General features: G+C 38.0%; 1 long non-coding RNA gene across 2 annotated transcripts in view; it reads right to left on the reverse strand.

The window, feature by feature from the left end:
• LOC129042205 (uncharacterized) overlaps positions 1 to 17,492 on the reverse strand; it is a 29,520-nt gene extending 12,028 nt beyond the window's left edge. The window contains exons 1-2 of one of the 2 annotated variants that reach the window (XR_008504076.2): positions 17,407 to 17,492; positions 13,401 to 13,647 (exon numbers count right to left, since the gene is read on the reverse strand). This is a non-coding gene — a long non-coding RNA (uncharacterized LOC129042205). The remainder of the gene's footprint in view (positions 1 to 13,400; positions 13,648 to 17,406) is intronic. The other variant, XR_008504077.2, reaches the window with a different exon arrangement.
• Positions 17,493 to 23,930: the final 6,438 nt, after the last annotated feature.

Below are 23,930 nucleotides of genomic sequence, written 5' to 3' on the forward strand. Positions count from 1 at the left end.
ATGCCAGGATAGCTGGGGTGGGTTAAGGAGAAGCTAGAATGACAAGAGGGATGTTTGGACACCTGGCTGGGACAATTAGAGTCCTGCTGTCCTTGGTCAGGAGTTTATAGATTTTATGTGATCTAGACAGATACAGACTGGTGTTTGAAAAGGATGATTCTAGCTGCTATGTAGTGAATAGGCTGTGAGGGATTGAGCTGGAGTGAAAGGAGGGCAGTCGTGACCACACACACACACACATACACATGCGCACACACACACATATGCACACACACTTGCACATGCACACATACACACACACACACACGCAGTCATGTACTACATTATGATGTTCCAGTTAGTGATGGACTGTATATATTCATACAATAATGGTGCCATAAGATTATAATGGAGCTGAAAAATTCCTATCACCTAATGATGTCCAGATTATTTCAACCCTGTGTGGTCCTAGGCCGATGTATGTATTGTTTCTTCGTTTTTTAACAAAAAGAGTTGAAAATGTTAAAAAAAGTTTAAATAGAAGAATATTAATAGAATAAAAGTATAAAGAAAGAAAATATTTTTGTACAGCTGTATAACATTTGTACTGTTATAAAAGCTAAAAAAATTAAAATTAAAGGTTTATAAATTAAAAAGTTATAGTAAGCTGTGGTTAATTTATCACTGAAGAAAAATATTTGTTTATAAATTTTGTGTAGCCTAAGTGTATAATATTAGGCTAGTGAAAAAGTAATTGTGGCTTTTGCCATTACTTTTAACGGTAAAAACAGCAATTAGATTTGCACCAACATGCTATTTATAAAAGCTGCAGTACAGTACACGAATGTTCAGGCCTTCACATTCACTCACCGCTCGCTCACCCTCACCCAGCGCACCCTCCAGTCCAGCAAGCTCCATTCATGGGATCTGCCTTATACAGGTGTGCCATTTAAACAAAATCTTTTATGTCATATTTTTACTATATCTTTCCTATGTCTACACGTTTGATACACAAATACTTACCATTGTGTTAAAATTACCTACAGTATTCAGTACAGTAACATGTTGTGCAGGTCTGTAGCCTGGGATCAACAGGCTCGAGCACACAGCTTGCGTGCGTAGCAGGCTATGCCATCTAGGTTTGTGTAAGCGCATTCTGTGATATTCACACAATGATGAAATCGCCTAACAATGCATTTCTTCAAATGGGGACATTTCTCTGAATCGATCTCCTTTGTTAAGTGATGCATGACTCTGAGAGAGAGAGAGAGAGAGTGTGTGTGTGTGTGTGTGTGTGTGTGTGTGTGTGTGTGTCTATGAGGAGAGCGACCCAGGGCTGGGGAAGGAGGGGGGTGGATTTTAAGAAATTTGGCCATGCGTGAATATGGTGGCTAGCATATCCAAAATTCTAAGGACAAGCCAGGAGGCTGAAAATTCAGGTAGGAATTGATGTAGTTTTGGATCAAAATTTCGCATGGCAGGCCAGGCTGGCTGGAAACTCAGGCAGGGTATCTATGCTACAGGCTTGATGCAGAATTGCTTCTTCTCTGGGAGACCTCAGTCTTTGCTCTCAAGCTTCAAATGATTGGATGAGGCCTGCCCACATCACAGAGGGTAATTAGCTTCACTCAGAGTGAGGTGATTGAAATGTTAATCACATTGAAGAAACACCTTCATAGTGATGCTCTAGATTGGTGCTTGAACAAACAGCTGGCACTGTAACCTGGCCACATTGACACATAACACTAACCATCCCAAGTGGCTAGGGCTGGAGTGGGAGCAGTGGAAATGCTGGAACATCATTTGTCTCTAGGTATGTTTTCAAGGTAGAGCCAATGGGACATCTAAGTCCCTTGCCCCAAATAACCAAATAATGATACCCCCCCTCACCAATAGGAGTTGTGGGGTGAATTCTCCGGAGACAATGAAATGGAGAGACTCTAAGGGACACCAGCCTCAGAGGGAATACTAGGGGTGTAAAGGTGAGTAAAACCACAGCAACAACAAAAAACACCATCAGCTTCCTGTGCCTGGATGTTACAGGCTTAGGGAACGAACACTCATACAAATTTCAAAATGTAAACTGCTATGGAAGAAGTGAACATCCTGCTCTATAGAATGACACAGTGGCTGTGGTGGGGCCACTTAGAAAGGATAATTTTTTAAAAACGCATCAAGGACCATATGGCATCAAAGATGAGGAAAGGCTACCAGGTTTACTATGAGTAAAAGAATTTTGTTGTTGTTGTTGTTGTCGTTTTGGTGGGGGAAGCGTATGTGAGAGCAAGATGTATCCCAGGAACATCTCTCAAAGCTCAAGCCTAAATTAGAGATGGGTAACAGTGGCAACTAAGATGGGAACTGCATTAAGGAGGTGTTAGGTATAAATCATAATAGGGATTTAGACTTTATTCTATAGACAAAAGGGAATCACTGAAAGAGCTATATTTTAGGGATATTGGGCAGCAGTTTAGAAGGAATTAAATGAGAGAAGAGATGAAAAGAAAGAGTTCATTTAGACAACAATTACTTAAGAAATAATAAAGTCTTGAACTGAAAGAGTTGTAGAAGAAATGAAAAGGAGGAAATAGATTTCAAAGACATTGTAAAATTAAACGGGACTTGCGCATGGAGAGGAGTAGGAAACGACCTCAAGCTGAGTCTGCTGAGGATGCTGGTGCCATTTACAGAACAGAATATAAAACAAGGAGCAGGATTAAGGAGGAAGTTCTTGAATTTGCTTATTTTGACTTATTCACCCTGACGCATTCTTGAGAAGCACAAATGGGCAAATCCGCAGAGAAATGGATATTAGGTCTGTACCTGAAGAATCCAAAAGAAAGGTTGATAACAGCTAAGGGAATGAGTGTATGAATTTTTCTAAAGTGGATGGAAAGCAAAGAGGTTAGAACCCAGATCCTTGGGGACTGTCTATCTTCTGGGTTGCAGTGGAGGGAGGGTTGCCTAAAATTTTGTTTAGAAGTAGATGTAAGCAAAAGAAAACATTTAGAAATAGAGAAGAAAAATTAATGCAAGAGACTAAGAAGGATTGTCAGATGAGGAGATTATGGTGTGCTGGCCTAAGGAGAGAAACTTTAAAGGGACTCAATGAGTAGCGAAGCCAGAGCGAATTTTGGAATGAGCTAGCTTGCAGTTTTTCATGATACCATTCTGTAAGTGTTGCTAAACCATCGTTGATGTCATACAACATCACTGAAGACTTGAGACAGGAAAAATGATTCTTGATAGGACTTTGGTGAGGACACTACATATACAGAGGGAAAAATAATAAAATAGTTAAATGTTTACCTTTTCTCCCGCATTAATTAAAAGGTTGTATGATATGTGGTTAAAATAGCTTGTAAAAGAAGGGCAATATTGATGTAATTACCTAATTATATTTTGTTTTTTCTGGAAGTATATAAAAAATGTCAGCTTTTAAAAAATATTTCAAGGTAACATAAATAATACTTTGTTATATAAATGTTTGAATGATCTCTGAGAAGAAGGTACACTTCAGTTACTAGGTATGAGATAATCTAGATATCAGAGCTCTCTAAAGATTTTGTAAGTTAATAGGGCAAGCCTTTAAGTAAGATAATAAAAATATTTTTTAAAGTTTAAAAGTATAAAAAGAAACTTTGGTCTTTAAGAACATAAAGGGTAATTTCCCTAGGGAAAGTATGCAAGGGCAAGTCCAGACAATCTTATTTTCACCTTAGAAAGATTAACAGGAACCAAGATCTTTTTGTCTGAGGCAGCAAATCCACATCTCATTTCTAATTTGTTCTCTAAACAGACAACCATGGTGTTGGGATGTATTCCAATATAAAAAGTGATTTTTTAAAAAATTAAAATTGATTTCCCATATTTTTATCTTACAGATAAAATGATTCAATCCATTAAGGTATTATTACTGTAAATATATTAAAATTATAGCTCTCGTCTGTTGAGATGCTGTCTATTGTTTTCAGTCTGGTTTGTATCAAATGCTATGCTATCAAAGCAGGCTAGAAGATTCAGTCACAGGTTGTCGAATGACTTGATAATTCGATCTCATAGTAAAGAGTATCTTTACTAAGTGTTTTCCTTAATTTGTTTTTTGTAATCTCCCACATATTTCTAATCGATATTTTGAGTGAAGTTATTCCTTCAGAATTAATGATGTGTCAGTCTGAAATATATATGCTTGCTGAAATTCTACTGATTTTAATCACTCACTTTCCATTTTCATTAGAAACAAAATTGGTAAATGAGCAAAACATTTCACAACAGCTTCACTTGCCCCCGTGAAAGTGGTTTCTTCTCAAAAGTTGTACAATTGACCTAGCAACAAGTTTTCTTTTCTTTTTTTCCTTGCAAAATGAAAATAATCTTGTTAGAGTTGTGAAGCTAGTATTTTAGGATGAAATCAGCGGTATATGTGCTATTAGGTATGTAATGTCTTTAATACCACATTTTCTTTCATAAAAATTGCTATGCTATATTGAAATTTTAGCTTATAGATAACATCATCAATGGTGGTAACTGAGCCCTTAATACGGGTATGCTCAGGCAGTTTGTGAAGTCCTTACATTTATTAGCCTATTTGATCCTCACATCCATCTTGTTTTACAGATAGAAAGACCGATTCAGAGAATTTATACAATTTTCTCAAGCTCACCTAGAAGCAAGTGGTAAAGCCTGGATTGTTCCTTTCTGACTCTGATTGCTCAGTTCCTGGACATTATTGTGCTATAGCTTCTTTTGATTTATTCATTTCTACTAGACAATGAGGAATTATAAATAAAGGGCTTTGCAATATAAAAGACTATTCTATCTAGACATTCTGTTGGGATTTAACAAATTGTTATGCAATTTACTACTACGTTGACATGTGAAACAGATTAGGAAATGGTGTTTGGTGGTGCTATTCATATAGTGTAACCTTAAACGACTGAAACTATGAATAAAGAGAAACAATTTATATAAATGAATAATTATATATCAAAAAGCTTTTTATGGTCGGGCGTGGTGGCTCATGCCTGTAACCCTAGCAATTTGGGAGGCTGAGGCGGGCAGATCACCTGAGGTCAGGAGTTCGAGACTAGCCTGACCAACATGGAGAAACTCCGTCTCTACTAAAAATACAAAAAAAAAAATTAGCCGGGAGTGGTGGCGCATGCCTGTAATCCCAGCTACTCAGGAGGTTTAGGCAGGAGAATCATTTGAACCTGGGAGGCGGAGGTTTCAGTGAGCTGAGATCACGCCATGGCACTCCAGCCTGGACAATAAGAGTGAAACTCCATCTCAAAAAAAAAAAAAAGCTTTTTATATCTAATTATATATAAAAATTGAATATTGATTATGAAATATTTTTGAAACGAAGTAATGTACTTTTTCATAAGTTAATAAAAAAGTAAAAATTACCAAACACAGAACCTGATTCTTCCAACTGAATGATATTAGGAACATTCAGCTAGTGCATTCATAAGTATTATTTGAGCAGCCACAGGGACATAATTTAGGGACATAATCAAAACTATGATTCTGTTTTTAAGGATTTTAAGAATCTAATGAAAGAAATGCAAAATTAACAGAATTGCAGTATATGAACAATGATTATAAAAGTGAGTTGAAGGTAAGGAGTCAAAAAGGGATGTTTACTATAAGCGTCTGCAAGAGTAACCAGGAGAAATAGATGGATGTGGTTTGAGGAACAGTAAATGGAGTGATGTTTCCGGCAACCTTGTTCCAATGATCAAATATCATTTCAGTTGTGGCAACTTCCTTGACAATTGATTGCTGATTGGTCTTTCTCACTGCACTGAGTATTCCCTTATCTGTACTTTTATGAAAATGGGGATACGTCTCTTTTAGCTCAGACCTTGTTTTAATAGTTAATTCACAAGTAGATTATCTCCTTGGATGAGTTTCTCTCAAAGAGGCCTAGGCTTTCTGGCACTCACCACAATGTCAGCAGACCAAAAGTGCTCAATGATGAGTAAATAATGAATGAATCAATGTATTCATAAAGAATGAGAAATAATTTACTTTGGGAGGATTCTATATCCATTCTGCTTACTATTTTGTTTCAGGCATGTTCCCTCTCCATCCCTCCTTGATCGTGTGTAGTTTACAGTTCAACTCTCAATGACCCGTGTAAGAAAGAAAACCTAGATGATTACAAACATACCAATGGCACTTTTCTTATACGAATCTTGGGTTTCTCCATGAAACATTACAAACACCCAAATAAAACATCAGCATGATTATTCTTTCCTCCTGTTCTACTCAGTACATGTGGTTAAACAGGTTTGCTAGTTTGAGCATGTCTACTTTCATTTAATAAGTGTTTACGGAGTACTTATTATGTACCATCATTATATTTGACATCATGAACACTGAGTTGAAAATCAATGCCTCTGATCTCAAGAAATGAATTGTCTATCAGGAGATAGAGAATTAAAAAAAAAATAATGAATGTAATGTTATAAATGTGCACAGAATGCTATGAAAGAGCAGGGAATGTCACCTGATGTAGCTGCAGGGGTCAGTGAGGTAGATATTGAGGTGAATCTCTATTTTGTCAGATGAAAAGAGGAAGTATAGAACACCAAAGAAAACAACATGAGTAAAATATGTGAACGAATAACAGCATGATCTCTTGGGGCTGGTAGGAAGTCTGGTGTCACTTGACAACGTGGTGTGTGCGTGTGTATGTGTCTAAAGGGGGGCTGGGGTAGGGTTGAGAGAGGGGAATGAAGGAATGTGAAGTGGTGTATGGCCTGAGATATGTGTAGTCAGAATAGATCATGAGTAGCTTTGTATGCCAGCTTTTATCCTTAATACTTTATAGTACACTTGACAGAACATGATCACATCAGATTCATGGTTCAGAAAAGTTACAATGACAGAAAAGTGAAGAACTGAATAGAAGTGATGAAATTGGAAGTGAAGAGGGAAGAGGGAAAGACACTAATATTTCTCAAAAATCAATGGATTTTTGAGAAATACCACCGCATGGATAAAGCGGTGGTAGCAATGAGAATGCACATATACTTTTGAAGATTATTTAGAAAGTTGGAAGAACTGATTAGATTTGGGAGAGAAATAAAAGGGATCATAAGAGAAAGGTAGAAGCCAAAATTAGCATCAGGTTTGGTTTTGTTCTCCTTCTTTCAGTGTGTGAGCATATGAAACTCACTGTGATAAAGAATTTACGAAAAACTGTTGTGGAGGAGCTTTAAGGGATGATAATGAATTTAAGATGTTGTGGTTCATCTAAGAGTTTATGATTTTTAGAAAGAAAATAGATACATGTTCTAGAATTCAGGAAAACCTTGTTGGCTGTGGAAGTCACAAGCAGAGAGTGACAGGATGAGATCCTACCAGGAGACACAGTGGAATGAGAACAGGGCCAAGAATGGGACACCCAGGGACACCAACACTTGAAGGTCAGAAAGAATAAGAGAAGCCTGAACATCAGACTGGGAAGGAGTGGACAGGGGCACAGGAAGAACGCCAGGACATCATGGTGTTATGACTGTTATGATTCCAAGAGGGGAAAGGACATGAAGAGGGTAAGAATGATCAGCAATGCCAAATATGGTGGAAAGTTTGAGCAAAAAAAGGCTGAAATTGTACATTGAGTTTGGCCACTATGAAATCTCTGATGATAATGGAAAAAAAACTAAAACCAAAACCAAAACCAACCAACCAAACAAAAAACAACAACAAAAATATCCTAACCAACCAACCAAATTTCCAGTAGTTACTTGAGGAGTAAGAAGCAGGTGAGAAAATAGGGGCAAGAATATTACCTACTCTTGCAAGACAGGAAAGAAAGGGTAAATATAACATGAGCAAAGTAAAAGGAGAGAGATTAAAGAAGCAAAAGATCTGAGCAAAGTACATGCTTAAAAGGAGTCATTACACTGAAGTTACATATGTTTCTTACTCCATATAAATATATGAGATAAAGGAACATTGATGGGTCTGGCTGAGAAACAAGAAAGGGTGAAATCCAAAGAATAAAGAAAAGAATTACCTATAAACCACAAGGAGGAAAGCTGTCTTATCCTCTGGTTAGAGGAAGTGATAACTGAGGCAGAGCTATGTGTAGGTGGGAGATAAGTCATCAGATCAGGCAGTTGAATGATTCATTCATTTGTCCTTTCATTAATTTATTTAACAATACTTAGAATGTGCCAAGCTCCTTGCTTAGAGCAAGGTATACAACAAGATATGAAATAGCAATCTATCTTCTCAGGCCAGTGGAGGAGATGAAAAAGTAGCAAATGAGTTATAATACTGTACTATATATAATCAACAAAGTGTTTAATGGGACTTCAAAGTTTCTGAAGTTGGAGAATTACTATTTTAAATTTGCTTAGCAATTCTTTTATCCCTAAAAGTGGAAAAATCATTGGAGCAAACTTGTTTTGATAAAATTACAAGAAAGTATCCTTTAGTTATATAAGTGTAACACAAGATTCTACCCATTATTCTTAGAAAACTATGAAACCACCAATGAAATAAAGCAGATACTTCTGACTGACTGAGAAGTTAAATACAAATTGAATGGGATTGTAACTAGGAGCCTCTTGTAACAGGTTAGAGCCTTGTAGAGTCAGACATGTTTCTCTCCTTCAGTATGGATTTAGATGTGACTGTTCCTGAAAATTATTTGTTGTTAGTGGGGTGAGTGTGTCTTTTGTTCAAATATTTACTCACAGTAGAGGACAAGATGGCAACTATGTCTTAAAAGATGTAGATAACCCTTGCTGGAGAAAGAATTATAAAAATGAGTTGGGCTGAGCTTGATTCAATGCAGCTGATTACTCATACATTAATTTATTTCTGATTGGATAACCAAAACACTCTTGGAAGTTTTATAAATGTACTATCAGCCACCCTTATTGCCTTATCTCGATGATGGAGAATATATGGAAATTTTAATCATATTAGGGTGGAAATGGGTTGACTCTGGCTTAGAAAGAGATGAACATTCTTTTCTCTTTGGAGCTGGGGAATTCAAGACCTGGACCCAGAGGTGGGAAAATCAGAGAGATCCTAGGTGGTGATATTTGAGCTGTAATCTTCCACATAGGAGCGGCAGCAGGCTCAAGAGAATCTCTGGATTTGAATCTGGGCTTGTGTGCCCTCAGGATAACTAGAAGCAATGTAACATTCTGACTGGACATTTATTTCATTTCCAAAAATTTCGTAAAGTTTGTGAAACATAGTAAGTTGTTTTTGACTTCATTTTCAAGGAGTCAAGTAGGTGGGTTTGGTCTATACTTACAGCATCTTGAAGAAGCTGGGTAGAAGAAAACAAGAGTTGCTTTGGTTTGGAAAAAGGATTTCTGGCAGAAGTGAGAGGCAGTCACCAAGACTGCAACTAGAACAGGTGAGCCACCCATGGGGATTCTTGAAAGTTACTCGGGGCGGGAAATATTAAATAAAGATGGATAATTTGGCACAGGAAAACTTGGAGAATTGCATATTGTATATTAAAAGAAATACGCACTTAAAAAAAAAAAAACATGGTAGCATATGGTGCAATAAAACAGACATCCAGTTCAGCTTTTGGGAGGTCAGAGAAGCCTTCCTGAAAGAGGTAGCATTTGCATGAAATCCTAAATAATGGGCATTTGATTAGGCCAATTTGTTCTCATTTCTTACAGGCAGAGGAAGTGGCATGCTCAATGGCTTGAAGGCAAATTAAAAAAAAGAAAGAAAGAAAAAAGAGATGGCACATCCGGGAACTGCAGGTAGCTTGGAGAATTTCTTACATTTTTGTAAACTTGGATTTTATCCAAATAACAGTGGGATATTACTGAACAGTTTTATATCTGTTCTATTTAGATTTTAGAACTAGTAAGATTGAAAAGAAGCAGTAGGACCAGTTAGAACTTTCTGTACTACAGATGAAAAAGGATCATCGTCTATGCCAAGCAAGGGCGTTGGGTATAATGAGAAACAGACCAAATCAGGTCATTTCTAAAAGATATCAATAGGCTAAGATGATAACTTGAACATGATAGTAGGGAAGCAAGACTCAGAGATAACTTCAGATTTCCTGGCTTGGGCAAACTCTAAGCTTTCTGGGTGGATGCTGGCGTCTTTCCATAAAAAAAAAACCATAGAAGTCACAGCTATTTTGGGGGTGGGTAGAAAATTAAGACTTTAATTTTGGCGACTAAGCTCTCTGTATAATAAAAAAATTCAGTAAACCTTTGACTAGATTGGTCTGAAAGTCAGAGAAATGTCTGACTTGAAGGCACAGAAAAGGGGATGTTAATGTCACATCAATGTTAACTAAATACATAACAGTGGAATGCAAAACTCAACTAGAATGCCAAAGTGGGAATATTAGAGGAGAGGAGGTGTATCTCTGATGCACACACCTACAGACACACACACACACATCAAAGCATATGTGGAAAAAGAAGCATTGGAAAATCAGACTTACTGAAGATTGACCCAGGATACAAAAGGAAAATGAGAAAAGTGTGGATTTATAGAAGCAAAAGAAAGAATTTTAAGAAGAAGTTGAACAACGAAGTGGAATGATAAAAAGAGATCAGAAAGAAAAGTGCTGAAAGCTTTTCATTGGATTTCGAGGGTTTTGTAACAAGGTAATCAACAGAGTTTCTCCGTCCAGGGAAATTTTATCATAAGGGTGGATGCAAAAGAGTGAGTGCACGGGAGGCGAGGACATATACAGAATGAAACAGTTTCACTGAAGAGGGAAGGGAAAGAAGTAAACATACCTGAGGTGTGCATCAGGTCACAGACGTGTGGTTTAAGACAAGAAAGGCATGAGGATATCTGGGAAAGAGGCAAAAATCAGGCGTATTTTAAAGATGTAGGAGAAAGTGGCCGGGCACAGAGGCTCATGCCTGTAATCCCAGCACTTTGGGAGGCTGAGGAGGGTGGATCACTAGGTCAGGAGATCGAGACTATACTGGCTAACATGGTGAAACTCTGTCTCTACTAAACACACACACACACACACACACACACAATTAGCCGGGCATGGTGGCGGGCACCTGTAGTCCCAGCTACTCGGGAGGCTGAGGCAGGGGAATAGTGTGATCCCTGGAGGCAGAGCTTGCAGTGAGCTGAGATCGCGCCACTGCACTCCAGCCTGGATGACAGAGTGAGACTCTAATTAAACTAAAAAGCTTCTGCACAGCAAAAGAAACTACCATCAGAGTGAACAGGCAACCTACAGAATGGGAGAAAATTTTTGCAATCTACTTATCTGACAAAGGGCTAATATCCAGAATCTACAATGACCTCCAACAAATTTACAAGAAAAAAACAAACAACCCCATCAAAAAGTGAGCAAAGGATATGAACAGACGCTTCTCAAAAGAAGACATTTATGCAGCCAAAAGACACATGAAAAAATGCTCATCATCACTGGCCATCAGAGAAATGCAAATCAAAACCACAATGAGATACCATCTCACTCCAGTTAGAATGGCAATCATTAAAAAGTCGGAAACAACAGGTGCTGGAGAGGATGTGGAGAAATAGGAACACTTTTACACTGTTGGTGGGACTGTAAACTAGTTCAACCTTTGTGAAAGTCAGTGTGGTGATTCCTCAGGGATCTAGAACTAGAAATACCATTTGACCCAGCCATCCCATTACTGGGTATATACCCAAAGGATTATAAATCATGCTGCTATAAAGACACACGCACACGTATGTTTATTGCGGCACTATTCACAATAGCAAAGACTTGGAACCAACCCAAATGTCCATCAATGATAGACTGGATTAAGAAAATGTGGCACATATACACCATGGAATACTATGCAGCCATAAAAAATGATGAGTTTGTGTCCTTTGTAGGGACATGGATGAAACTGGAAACCATTATTCTCAGCAAACTATCACAAGGACAAAAAACCAAACACCTCATGTTCTCCCTCATAGGTGGGAATTGAACAATGAGAACACATGGACACAGGAAGGGGAACATCACACACAGGGGCCTGTTGTGGGGTTGGGGGAGTGGGGAGGGATAGCATTAGGAGATATACCTAATGTAAATGACAAGTTAATGGGTGCAGCACACCAACATGGCACATGTATACATATGTAACTAACCTGCACATTGTGCACATGTACCCTAAAACTTAAAGTATAATTTAAAAAAAGCAAAAAAAAACCGAAAACAAACAAAAAAAACACCATCATCTCTTGTGAGAACTTCCTCACTGTCATGAGAACAGTACGGGGAAACTGCCCCCACGATCCAATTACCTCCCACCAGGCCCCTCCTTTGACATGTGGGGATTACAATTCAAGATGAGATTTGGGTGGTGAGAGGCCAAACCATATGAAATCGATAGTGTGGAATAATAACAAATGCCCTGGTTCTGTCTTCTCTCCCTGCATTAAACTTCTGAGGAGAGCCAGAGGTTTTGTACCCTTTAATGTATTACTTTGTCTGAGCAATCTCACTTCTCCTATGAGAAGTTTCTTTTGATGAAAACTTATAGCCCCTGGGATATCTCTGCTACATATACTTCAGCCAGGAACCCAAGTCAGGCCTGAAAGGCAGCACACATCGGTCTAAATTGATCTTCATCTATATATGCTCTTATATTTGTTCAATCATTCTGTTTTCACTGACCATATGGCCAAGATGAGAAAAATAGGAAAAAAAAATATCAATTTGTGGTTGGTATCATCTAACTTTGAAAACAGTAGTCATAGCAACATGTTACTTCTTAAAAATCACCTCATTGTTTTTATTACCTCATAAATAATTTGAAATTGAACACTTATTAAATATTGTTGATTACTATAAGATGAGCCTACAGACAGTAATTACAGTGTTGTCTTCAGGCACAGCTGAGAAAGAGCTATGTATAAACAATAATGTTGCATTTTTGTCTCTGTGGTACAAAAATATAATGAGTCAATTACTGTAAACTTGGCTTTTAAACTAAGAATCCTTACGGAAAACAGCTCAGTAGGAAAGAGGAAGACAAACCATTTGTAAACTATATGGAACTTACATTTTTAAGCTATTTAAATAAGACGAAAATATGAGTGATGAGAATATACTGAAGTTTTAAAATTCTGCATCTATCATTAGTGATTATCCTAAATGAATCCACAGATGCAAAACATTAAAAACCTTATGTCTGTGAGTATACAGTGGCAACTCAGTTGACATGATAATTCAAGAAAGAGGAGACAACACTGGACGGGTTTGCTAAATAGCTCTCATTCCTCAAACTCCAGTATCTTGATTTGATTCTCTGTCATATTAACACCTACAAGTATTCCCATTTATAAAGAATGAAATGTGCACTAGTTAGGGTTCTCCAGAGAAGGAGAGCCAAATGGATATATACAAAAAAAGAGAGAGAGAGATCGAAAGAAGTAGAGCTGCATCAAAGAGGATTTACCAGGGGAATTGGCTCAATTGATTATGGAGGCTGAGAAGTCTCAAAATATGGCATCTGCAAGCTGGAGAACCAGGGAAGCTGGTGCTGCTTAGTCGTAGTCTGAAGTCCTGTGAATCAGGGAAGCTGATGATGTGACTCAGTCCAATGCCTAAGATCTGAAAATCTAGATGTTTGCTGGTCCAAGTCCCACAGTCCAAAGCTGGAGAATTTGGAGTTCTCATGTCCAAGGGTAGGAGGAAGAAGGTGTCTAAGATCCAGGAGAAGAAGAGGGAAAGGGAGAGGAGAAAATGAGAATAAATGAATCTGTCTTCCTTCTCTCTCTCTGCCTTTTTATTCTATTTAGGCCTCCAGCTGATTCTATGGTGCCTGTTTATATAGTGTTTACACAGAGTGAGGGTGGAGCTTCCTTACTCAATACTGATTGAATACCAATCTCCCTCATAGACATACCCCAAAATAATGCATTACTAGCTATTTGTGTATCCCTTAGTCAGTCAAGGTGACACCTAAAATTAGCCATCAAAGAACGTAATCCAATGACTGCAGCATATCCGAAGAGCAAGGTCAACACCAAACCCTCATTACTGCAAGTTAAGCATGAGATGTCAAATCTATTTTCATATTAGAATAGAAATATGTATAAATCTATTTAACTAGCCTTGATTTTATATTATATTCTTTCTGTGAGAGACACATCTCTTTTTTAAGTTTTTTATTATTTATTTTTATTATACTTTAAGTTCTAGGGTACATATACACAACGTCCAGGTTTGTTTACATAGGTATACATGTGCCATATTGGTTTGCTGCATCCATCAACCTGTCATTTACATTAGTAATTTCCCCTAATGCTATCCCACCCCAGCCACTCAAGCCCCCAACAAGCCCCAGTGTGTAATGTTCCCTGCCCTGTGTCCAAGCATTCTCATTGTTCAATTCCTACCTATAAGTGAGAACATGCAGAGTGTGGTTTCCTGTCCTTGTGATAGTTTGCTGAGAATGATGATTTCCAGCTTCATCCATGTCCCTGCGAAGGACATCAACTCATTCTTTTTTATGGCTGCATAGTATTCCTTGGAGTATATGTGTCACATTTTCTTAATCTAGTCTAACATTGTTGGATATTTGGGTTGGTTCCAAGTCTTTGCTATTGTGAATAGTGCCACATGAAACATACGTGTGCATGTGTCTTTATAGTAGCATGATTTATAATCCTTTGGGTATATACCCAGTAATGGGATTGCTGGGTCAAATGGTATTTCTAGTTCTAGATCCTTGAGGAATCACCACACTGTCTTCCACAATGGTTGAACTAATTTACATTCCCACCAACAGTGTAAAAGTGTTCCTATTTCTCCACATCCTCTCCGGCATCTGTTGTTTCCTGACTTTTTAATGATTGCCATTCTAACTGGAGTGAGATGGTATCTCATTGTGGTTTTGATTTGCATTTCTCTGATGACCAGTGAGGATGAGCATTTTTTCATGTGTCTGTTGGCTGCATAAATGTCTTCTTCTGAGAAGCGTCTGTTCCTATCCTTTGCCCACTTTTTTATGGGGTTGTTTTTTCTTGTAAATTTGTTTAAGTTCTTTGCAGATTCTGGATATTAACCCTTTGTCAGATGGGTAGATTGCAACAATTTTCTCCCATTCTACGGGTTGCCTATTCACTCTGATGGTAGTTTCTTTTGCCATGCAGAAGCTCTTTAGTTTAGTTAATTCCCATTTGTCTATTTTGGCTTTTGTTGCCATTGCTTTTGGGAGACACACCTCTTTTACTGGAACTACTCTTAGCGGCCCAACTGGGACCTGAAGGAAATTAAGGGTGATGGGCTGTCCTGGCTTGCAAAACTGTAGGTGATTTTCTTCTTGACATAATGCCTAATGGCAGACCCGGGAAAAGGGCACGTATCTCTACGCTTTAGTTCAGAAGTATATCATATTATCAAGGAAAAAGAAAAAGAAAACTTTATGCATTGTAACACTTTATAATCACCTCTCAGAATTTGGCTCCTTCTGACACGTAAATCTGATTTCTAAAACTGATAAAGACTACACACAAAATGGATATAGGCATATTTCACTTGTGAATATTGATCCAAAAGTCCTAAATAAATTTTTAGCAAACAGAATTCAACAGTACATAAAAATATAAACCACCATGCAGAAGCAGTAGGTCATGCATGGGAAGCTGAGGCAGAAGGATTGTTCGAGACCAGGAGTTTGAGACCAGCCTGGGCCATATAGTGAGACCCTATCTCTACCAAAAAATAAATAAATAAATAAAACACTAGTTATGTACGCTAACACACACCTGCAGTCCTAGCTACTTGGGAGGCTGACGTGGGAGGATTACTTCAGCCCAGGAGTTCGAGGCTGCCATGAGCTATGACAGTGCCACTGCACTCCAACACAGGCAACAGAGAGAGACCTTGTCTTTAAAAAAAAAAAAATATATATATATATACACACACACACACACACACACACATACATACACACACATATATATACACATATACATACATTTATATATCATATGAACATGTAGCATATATTAATCTAAAGATGTTTCAAATGTAGGCAATTTATTATAAATTAATCATATTGATAGCTCTGAGAACAAATAATATGATACTCTCCATAGATGCTGAAAGAAAATTTCATGTGATCCAATCACCATTCATGAAAAAAGAAAACTTAATAGCAATAATAACTCAATATAAATTTATGTATATTCTATCAATCAATCAATCAATCAATCATCTATCTCAGTCTGAACCCAGTGTTTTCTTTAATGGGAAAACCCAAAGCTATTGGCAGTACTGCCATCACTACTTACTATCAAACTGGAGGCATTAAACAATGTATGTTTAATACATAAAAATAAAGAGTAAAGAATAATAGTTAAGTGTAAGAATTGAAATAAAAAAGTAAAATTACCTCTATATGCAGATAATGTAACATATATCTAGAAATCCCAAGAGAATTATTAAGAATAAACTGCTATTAATACAAACATTAAGATAATTGAGAAGGTAGCAGGATACTAAGTTAGACACAAATCAAAAGTCTCTCAATATATAAAAATCAACTAAATGATACAATGAAAGTGAAGACTCAACCTATAAGAGAAAAATGATACAAAATCTGGGAATAAATAAGAAATATGTAAAAATCTATATGAGGAAAATGTAAAAACAGAGAGAAACACAAAAATACACTTGAAGAAACTAAAATACACTCTAAGTTTTTTTATAGAATGAATTTCCCAGTTAATTTATCTTTTCAGCATGGTCCAAAGGAAAACATTGGTAATTTATTTTTGGAGTTAGACGAGCTGATTTTAGAGTTCACATGAAAAAAAATAAACAAGCAAAAATATCTAAGTAAATCCTGAAAAACAAGAGTGATGAATGTCAGCCCTACCAGATATTAAAGCATAATACAAAATCTTGATAATGAAAACACTCTGGCGTTAGTTTAAGAATAAACGTACCAAGGAAACAGCAAAGAAAGTGCTGAAATAATCCAAGTGCATATAAAAAATTATTTTATCATAAAGGTGGCATCTAAATCACTTGAGAAAAGCTGTGCTTTTAAGAAACTTTCGTTAAAACTCAGTCAACATTTGGAGAAAGATAAAACTGGTTATTTACTTCCCCAATAAGAAATAAAAGTGAAATCCTAAGTCCCTCAACCAACTAAATGAACCCCTTCTTGGCCAAGGGGACGCCAGAGGAACCTTGAAAACAATCCATGACCATGATGGGATAGGAGGTCAGACATGACTCACTGAACTCCCTCCCTCAGACTGCCATTAAGGGTCAAACAGAGACAGCCTTTTTGAAAGATTCACTCCACCCCTGATATCAACCAAGTGCCTGACGCTGCCTCACTGGCATTGCAGTTTCCATGAAACAACCAACCAGCATTTCTTCCTGATAAGAGACCACTGACCACAGAGTGGTTCTGGCCAGTCTATAGAGGATGTATACAGAGTTACCTTGTCCTCTGCTTCATCTTTTAACATCAGAGGGCCGAAAACTCTATCCTCAGATCGTACCAACGCCTCCATTTTTTGAACATGGGTCCCATGAAGAGGCAGGAAGCCCAGTTGCGCATGCACAGGTTTCTCCTCTCATAACTATTCATGACTCCTCCCATAGCTTATTGAATACATATATTTGGCCACCTCCTTCAGTATAAATCCCTGCCTTTTTCTTCTGACCTGTTTCCTACTTCTGGCCAAAGGCTGTGCTTGCCAGCCTGTCAGAATGGCCACCTGCAGGCTGCAACCCTTTATAAGAAATAAAGCTCTCCTTTCCAGATTTATGAGCCTCGTCATTCTTCAGCTGACAGCAAATAAACAGAATATGATCCAATGAATCATATTAAAGAAAACCATACAAGTACTAGAAGAAAATAAAAGTGAAATTGTTTATAATCTGAGAGTGGGGACGTTAGTTATTTATATTTATGAATAAAGTGTAGAAAAAATAAAAAAAGACTGATTTACATTTAATACAGTGAATAAAAACTCCTCCATGGCAACAGCGACATAAAGTCGGAAGATGAATGACGAAGTAAAGCAAAATATTTAAAATTCATAAGACAAAGGGCTAATACCTGAAATACCTGAAGTACACAGAGGTCTTAAAAACTAAAAAAAAAAAAAAAAAAAAAGACTGAAAAGTCTTGCAGAAAATTGGCAAAACATATTGTTCACCAGAAAAAGGCAAACAATTCTCAACTTCATTCCTAATAATAGAAATGTAAATTGAAACTACAAAAAAAAGTTTCTTATCTGTCCAATTGCCAAATATAATTTTAAAAATTGATAAGTATTCTGATGGTAAAGTTGTGGAAAAATAGGCACTCATGCATTGCGGGTGGGAGAGCAACACTGCTCTCATGTTCTAATGTTTGATCTAAACATTGATCTAATGTTTCGTGATCCTAAATTTATCAGAATGGAGTTGCTTACGACTAGTGAGTCAACTTACAGTAAAATTGCTGATGTTTCAGAGTAATAAGCATATATATGGTGGACTGAGGTGATAAGAGGACACCTGCTATGGCCAGGCACCCCAAAGATCAGACAAGAGGAGGCTGAGATAATGGCTATGGATGTTCCTGCAGAGGGCCATAAAAACTGCAAAGACACTGACCATGGCCAAGAAGACTGCAGAAGCTCTGCCTGTGAGAATTCAGAGGCCTCTTTCCCAGAGGCTGGGGGAGAAGAGCAGTGACCCCCACCCTCGTCCATGTTCTGAGGATAACCAGACCTGCTAGTGTGTCAGTCATACCATTGTACTGCAGCCTGGGTGACAAGAGTGACACTCGGTCTCAATAAATAAATAAATAAATAAATAAATAAATAAATAAATAAAAGAAGGCAAGGCAAGGATGAGGACTGTCTTTCCCTGGGATGCGTCTCTCTTTGAACCATTTCCCATAGCCAAACAGATGGAGTAATAGGATGGGAGCCACTTGGATCTGATCCTTGTGACCGCTACGGTAAAATACTACCAATGGCAACCTCCATCAGAGCATGGTCAGAGTAAGAATGCTGGAATTGTCTGGGCGTGGTGGCTCATGCCTGTAATCCCAGCACTTTGGGAGGCCAAGGTGGGTGGATCACGAGGTCAGGAGATTGAGATCTTCCTGGTTAACATGGTGAAACCCCGTCTCTACTAAAAACACAAAAAGTTAGCCAGACGTGGTGGCACGCGCCTGTAGCTACTTGGGAGGCTGAGGCAGGAGAATCGCTTGAACCCAGGAGGTGGAGGTTGCAGTGAGCCAAGATCACACCACTGCACTCCAGCCTGGGTGATAGAGCGAGACTCCATCTCAGAAAAACAAAGAAAAAAAAAAATGCAGGAGTCACCTAAAAGAAATTGAAGTTCAATATGTATCAAACTATTTATACACATATATTAACATTCCTTAAAGTTTATACAATTTGTGCTTTTTGTAATAGAGCCATATTTGTTCAAAGCAATGTTTTCTTGTGTGTGTGTGTTTGTGTGTGTGTGTGTGTGTGTGTGTGTTTTGGAGATGGAGCCTCTCTCTGTCACCCAGACTGGAGTGCAGTGGCACAATCTTGGCTCATTGCAACCTCCACCTCCTGGGTTCAAGCGATTCTCCTTCCTCAGCCTTTGAGTAGCTGGGATTACAGATAAACACAGCTACGCCCGGCTACTTTTTTGTATTTTAGCAGAGACAGGGTTTCACCATGTTACCCAGGCTGGTCTCGAACTCCTAAGCTCAGGCAATCCGCCCACCTCAGCCTCCCAAAGTGCTGGGATTACAGGCGTGAGCCACTGAGCCCAGCCAAAAGCAGTATTTCCTTAAAGAAATGAAGTATTCAAAAATCTCCATGGTCTGCTTTTCAAGCAAACCATGATAACTAATTTTCAGGCTGTACACATTGTGCTGGTTCTTAAGGCTATTCCTCAAGTTATAAAAGAAGTGAGAAACACATTTGGAGGACTAGATTTGAGGAAAATTGTAAGATATGAGTCCGAAGTCTGGTCAGATCTCAAGGGCATTTTCTGTGTTCCTAAAATAACTGATCCTCTGTTCATATACCATTTCATAGGCCATGCCAACCTTGAAGTGGCCTTACCTCTGGCCTTGCATGTCAAATTTTCAACATAGCCACTATTCGCAGCCCTTCCCACATAAGCTGAGACTGCCAAAAAAGCACTTGCCCTTTTTAACTACCTCAGACTAAAGGTGAGTTAATTAAAAACAGGATGGTTTTCCCCTCTTCCAATTTTCCTGCCCTTTTAGACAGCTCAGGCAAAAACTACATTAATTAAAAGAAGGTGGTTTCCACTCTTCTGATTTTCCTAGAGGTTAGATAACTCCTTGTTATTCTATGTGAGACTAACGAGGGAAGTTGTTTCTTCACCTATTACTTCTTCCCAGTTGTACTAGGAGACAGTAATTTGTCCCTCCCCTACCGCACAAATTGCAATCCATCCATACCCTGAAAGACCCTGTTATATGTCCTAAGCATTCCTGACCCAGGATGAAAACTTGCAGGGATTCCAACTTACCCGTGGCTCTTCCATAGGCATACTGTGTGGTTTATCACAAAAAATAATCACAATTTTTTCCCCTTCCTATTTGCACCCAGTGGTAGTGACATTCGTACTGTTTGAGCTATCTTCAACAACTTGCTTTAGCAAATGGTACATTAGGAAATGTGACATGAAGGGAGGCTTAAAAAGCTTTGTGCACTGGGGCTTTCTCTTGGTGTCCTGTGCCACTGGGAAGAGCCCAGGCTGCTCTTCTGGATGATGAGACGTACATGGCCCAGTCATGCCAATCACCCCAACTCATAGCCAGGTCCATCCCAGAAGTAGAGAGGCTGGAGTGACTACAGGCGCATGTGTGAACCCAGCTGAGCAGCTTCAATTGCCAACACCCAGAATCATAAAATAAATGGTGGTCATCTTAAGTTTCTAAGTTTTGATGTTTTTGCATTTATGTAACTGATACAAAATGCTCTCACTGGATGTTGACAGATGGAGCACTAGAGTCATGTGACTCAGGTGACCCGGCAGTTTGTGATGTCTTCCTTTAGTCGCTTTAAGTCTTTTCAGTGGCTGTGACCAGGTGAGGCACTACAGGCTTATTTTTCCTCTTCGGGGGTACTGTCCAACCCTCTACTGACCCCTCCTCCTCACTAAGAAGAAAAACTACAAAACAAAGACTATGCATAGATAAGTTGGGACTGCAAAAGGAACCATAACTACAGAAATGAGACTAGCCATATGGAAACTGGAAACAAATATGAAAACTTAAAGGAGCATAATGATTCCAGACTACTGGTCCATTTAACTTAAAAAAAAAAGATGATTCTAATGTTGGTTGAATTGTCTAATCATAAAAAAAGATGGGTTAATTGTAAAATCTCTCCAGTTAAATGTAAAATCTTAGAGTAACTTTAACAGCAAAATCATAATCAATAAAATATCGACTTTTAAAATAATTATACTTTACATTGCAATTATTGATCAAATATTAGCAAGTAGAATCCTGCAATATATAAAATGATGGTTTTGTCAGTTTCCAAGGACTACCATAACAAAGTACCACAAACTACATAGCTTTATTTAACAGAAATTTGTTCTTTCTGAGTTAGAAGCCAAAAGTCTGAAATCAAAGTGTCAGCTTTGTGAAGCCTGTAGGGGAGAATCTGTTGCATGTCTTTCTCTCAGCATCTGGTATTTCTGGCAGTCCTTGTCATTACTTGGATTATAGATGCATCGTTCCAATCTCTGCCTGTCTTCATATGGTGTTCTCTCTGTGTGTCTGTTTCTATGTCTTCTATTTGTTTCATAAGGACATCAGTCAGATGGGATTAGGGCCCACACTGATGACCTCATCTTAACTTGTTTATGTCTGCAACCCTATTTCTAAATAATGGCAAATTAACAGGTACTTGGGTTTGAACTTTAATATGTCTTTTAGTGGGACATGATTCAACCCATGAAAATGCTATTAGAGCTAAAAGGTTTAATTCAGTGATGGAAAGGTAGTTCAATATTAGAAAATATAACCAAAAGTTCCTGTAACAAAATTAAGCTTATGTGGTAATACACATAAATACTGAAAGAGTATGTAAACCAAAAAGTATCTGAGACAAGTCTCAGACAATTTAGAAGTTTATTTTTCCAAGGTTAAGAACATGTCTGTGACCCAGCCTTAGGAAGTTCTGATGCTATATACCCAAGGTGGTTGGGCTACAGCTTGGTTTTATAGTTTGTTTGTTTTTTTTTTTTCAGACAGAGTCTCACTTTGTTGCCCAGGCTAGAGTGTAGTGGTGTGATCTCAGCTCACTGCAACGTCTGCCTCCCAGGTTCAAGTGATTCTCGTGCCTCGGGGATTACATGTGTGTGCCTCCACACCCAGCTAATTTTTGTATTTTTAGTAGAGACGGGATTTCACCATTTTGGCCAGGCTGGTCTTGAACTTTTGACCTCAAGTGATCTGCCCACCTCAGCCTCTCAAAGTGTTGGGATTACAGGTGTGAGCCACTGTGCCTGTACAAGGAGACATAATACATGAATCAATACATATGAGATGAACATTGGTTTGGTCTGGAAAGACGGGACAACTCAAAGCAAGGGTAGGGCTTCCACGTCACAGGTGGATTCAAAGATTTTCTGATTGACAACTGGGTGAAAGAATTTACTTAAAGACCTGGAATCCATAAAAGGGAGTGTCTGGGTTAGGATAAGGGGTTGTGGAGACCAAGGTTCTTGTTATGCAGATAAAGCCTCCAGACAGCAGGCCTCACGGAGAACAGACTGTAAATGTTTCTTACCATACTTAAAAAGGTGCCAGACTCTCAGTTAATTCTCTCTTGGGTCAGGGAAAAGACCTAGAAAGGGAAAGGGATTCTCTAGGGAATACAAATTTTTTTCCCGCAAGAGACAGTTTTGCAAGGCCGTTTCAAAATATATTAAAGAAATATATTTTTGATAAAATATTTCAATTTATTTAAGGGCCTGCTGTCAAGTGATGCTATACTAGAGTCACACTGGAATTTGATGTCTTATTGCTACATGAAGTCTTAAGATCTCTGTTTTAATGTGAATGCTGGTCAGTTGTGCCTGAATTCCAAAGGGAGGAGGGTAAAATGAGGCATGTCCAACCACTCATTCCCATCATGGCCTGAACTAGTTTTTTAGGTTAACTTTGGAATGCCCTTGGCCTAGAGGCAAAGTCCATTCGTAAGGTTGGGGAGTGAGCATGAGGAGGCTTAGAAGTTTACTTTTAGTTCACAAGTAATTATTATAAATAAGAATATTTCTTATAAAATCTCTCAGAAAAACAACAGGAGCAAGTTGCTGAAGTATACTAAAAATATTTTTGTTATGTTAACTACAGATGATATTCTAAATAATGTAACACTAAAAGTATGTCACTAAAATCACAGTGCAGAAAGCAGCGGCCTCCGACACTATTAACATTTATTTTAAATGATCTTGAAGGTACCAGTGGATTTAGCATGAGAAAAAAAATTAAGAGTTGGAATAAGTATTGTAAAAGAAGAGAGAGATTTTTTTTGTTGTTGTTGATGATATGTTTGCATATCTAGAGACCACATCCAATTTAAAAACAAAAAGACGAGAGGACAAAACTTAAATAAAAGAGATTTTGATAAGCCACCTCCCTGAAGCAGAGCCTCCTGGGTGACTGAAGTAATGTGTGAGCACAGCTGAGTCCAGCAGAAGGACCACTCAATTAAGCCCAGACTAATTAATATACAGTGTTATACTGTACAATATACAAATATCAATATATTTTGTTCAAACTAATAATAAGTACTTGGAGATGCAGATGAAAGAAAACCCCATTTCATTCACAACAGTTATAGGGATTTACATTAAAAAACTATAAAATAACACTGAAGTACATAAACAAGGTTTGAAAGAACTAGAAAGATATATGTGTTCTCATAGCAGAAGTGCTACAGTGTGTTATTTCTCCCAAAATTTATAATGCAAT

Source organism: Pongo pygmaeus, chromosome 7 (assembly GCF_028885625.2).
Source record: "Pongo pygmaeus isolate AG05252 chromosome 7, NHGRI_mPonPyg2-v2.0_pri, whole genome shotgun sequence".
Lineage (NCBI taxonomy): Eukaryota > Metazoa > Chordata > Mammalia > Primates > Hominidae > Pongo > Pongo pygmaeus.